Source organism: Notothenia coriiceps, unplaced genomic scaffold (assembly GCF_000735185.1).
Source record: "Notothenia coriiceps isolate Sejong01 unplaced genomic scaffold, NC01 NC01_scaffold00004483, whole genome shotgun sequence".
Classification (NCBI taxonomy): Eukaryota; Metazoa; Chordata; class Actinopteri; order Perciformes; family Nototheniidae; genus Notothenia; species Notothenia coriiceps.
Window position 1 is genome coordinate 229349 of NW_011337184.1, and position 3164 is coordinate 232512.

Sequence of the window (3164 nt, forward strand, 5' to 3'; positions counted from 1 at the left end):
CAGGAACTGAATTTCCAAATAAAAAATATAACTCCTAGAGGCCTACATCCGTTTCCGGTTATTTTTATTTTGAAATTCAGTTCCTGACGGACGTCAAGAAAGCCCGACATTATGGAAATAAGGGGAAAATCGTGTTGGTGAACACGAATCAATAGATTAAAAATTGTGTTGGTGAACACGAAATGCCATGAGACTGGGTTGAAATGCGCCATAAGACATGTTTCCAGCAGTGTACAAAACGTTTTTAGACTCAACCCTAACCCCCTAACCCCCTAACCCTAACTTTTAAAATGTTTATACAAAACAGAGTTATAAATATTATATTATATTAATGCTAATAAATTCCATTAAAACGTTCATACTAGTCCTTCAAATGGGATGTGGCATATTCTGAGTATTGAATACAGAATAGATTTGTTTTGCTTGAGTTTTACCATTCTTGATGTGATGAGAATTTCTCTACAGTGTATGATTGACGTGCCTGCAAACTGCAGAAAACCAACTGTTCCTAATGTGCAGAACAAATCAAACCCCATAGAGCACTGGGTTCCAAACTGTGTGTCCAGTCTGTTGTGATGCAGTAACTAAAGTCTATGCTAAAAAAAGCCATAATGACATAAGTAAAGGTTTTATTGCTTTGAAATGAAATGTTACAGGGTCCTAATAGGAGCAAGAAGACTGCCCAGTCTTCATTAAATCACTCTGTTGCTGTGTGCTTAAAACAACCTCTTTGTGTTGTCAATGCGATTGATTTTAGCTGTAAATGTCAACAAATGTTACTCTGGGCATCTGTGTGTGTCTCTCAAGGAGATCATCAGAAATGTATCTACCTCCTGAGATGATGTTTGTGCACAGTTTGGCTTCTATGCATATATTCTGGACATCATTTCAATGATTCTATGTAAACAGAGCTTGTGCATCCTGGAAATCTCTCTCTCTGCTTAGCTTAGCCCGACAATCAACTGGAAAATGGAAAAATGGAAACCATCTTCGCTCCAATACCTCCTCACGCAAACAAAGCCAGTGCTAAAGTCCCAGTGATTTAATATGGGGATCACAGCACCATCGCAGACTGGATTTCCATATACCACCACCGTCTATGTTTCAGATTTATGTATACCACATTAAGCCTCTGCAAGATCCAATTCATAGGCAGCCAAGCAAAACCAAAGATGCCTATTTGCCTCATCTTCTCGCCATATCATTTCGACTTCAGTTACTGAATGTCGGACCGCTTTCCGTGAGTAAAGAATATGTAATATAAGCAACATCGCTTCAATGCACCAGCTCCTTTCACACACAAAAAAACACTTTTGTTTCAAGGTGTTAAGAAATAAGATGGAAAACATTCTCTTGTACTTTTGTCTAAAGGTGAATCTGTTGTGCCAATGAAAAGTGGTTTTCCACACAGATTAAGAAAGGAAGAGCTTCCTCATTAGTGGTGATACTGCTGACCTCTAATGTGCTGCAGGTGGAGGACTTGCTGATGGCAAGAGCAACACCTTATCTGTTCCAAAGGCTTCCAACCCACAGTCTTGCTTTTCTGTTTTCTGTCTGAAAAAGTTCTTACCATTAGCTTTGTTTGCATCTTTCTTTGGAAGCACCTCCATGAAACTTTTAGGACATCAGCTCTCTTTTGTTCCCTTGTCGGTTGCTGGCTAGATCTCGGGTTATGGCTGTATTTTTTTTACTGGCATGAAGTGGAGAGGAGGAGGGGTTTTTCTCCCTGCATTCAGCTCTGGCACTTGAAGCCCTATTTAAGTAGAACGAGAGAGTGGTTTTGAAAAAGGATAAGAGGAAGATTATTACACGGATGCAGTGGGGAACTTATTAAAGTTTCTCCCTCCAAGTGCCCCTGACCAGAACTGTGGCTGTGGAAAGCCTTTTTGAAGGGCTTTAATTTGAGTGAAAAGGGACCATAATGATGAAATAGCTTCTTTCTGTCACTCTTAGCTTTTAAGTGAAATGAATAACAGAGAGGCTGAGTGTGTTTTGATGGTCCCCGGAGGGTGCACGCTGAGAGCGGATGTGGTTATTTGTGTGCGGATGGAGTTCATCAATTATTTGAAGTCATATCAAACAATATGGGAAGCTGTGCTGCACATCTTCAATCTTTTACATTGAAAAAGGTGCAAGACGACCTTCAGTCTGAAATGTGACTAGCCTGCTACATTTGGGATGCATTAAAAGACCCCCAAAATGAAGGGTTTTGTATCATTACCCCTCATGCTACTTAAATGCAAATGAGGTGCTTTCAGCTTCCAACTCCTAATCTTTCCCACATAATCATTATCATTAATACCATTCATCTTACCTGCTACGTGGCTTTTTCACACAACAAGACCTTTAAAGGTGCACCCCACACATTTTGTTGAGCTTCTTGTACTTTAGTGGAGTGATAATCACATTGGAGAAACATTTTTATCACGCTTTCTGTGACCATTAGTCCACTAACAGACAATTATTTTTGATAATCTTTATGATAAAAAATGACAGAAAATAACATCTTCTCAAATTTTGAAATGTCCTTTTTTGGGTTTGGACAAAAAGAACAGGACATGGATTTTTTTTTAAATGGGATTTTTCACTATTATCTGACATTTTGTCAACGCCTGAATAAATTACCCTGATGATGTCATAGTGATGTCATCGGGGTTGCTTCAGCTTTGGCTTGGAGACACATAACAGAAAAGGAGGTTCTAGTCAAATGTGTCCCTGTTGCATTTCGGGAAAGGAAGAGCCACTGCTAAACCAAAATTTGGGACTATTGGCATCGGCTACCTTGATTTTGAAGGATCTTTTTATTTTAAAACTTTGTTTTACTTCCCCATCTTTTTGAAGCAAATTATTAAATGTGTGGGTGGCCTTTAGTTGTTCCTCAATATTATCGCATAATGATGATGTGTTCAAGGTACCTTCTTAGTTCATGGCTCTAGATTATGATAACATAGAAAGCGTAAATGGATCACCTACGAAAAGTTGAATGAATTAAGCTATATTTGCAGCAGCTTCATGACGTCAGTTGAGGTTAAATACACTTTTTATTCACAAGTAAAAATGTTTAACAGCAAACATTCAAAACACAAACTCTGCTTTTGTCATACTAGCAAGCTGTTGCGTTTATGGGCCTGCACTGTCTGGGCCTGTCACTTTGATGAGTAGTT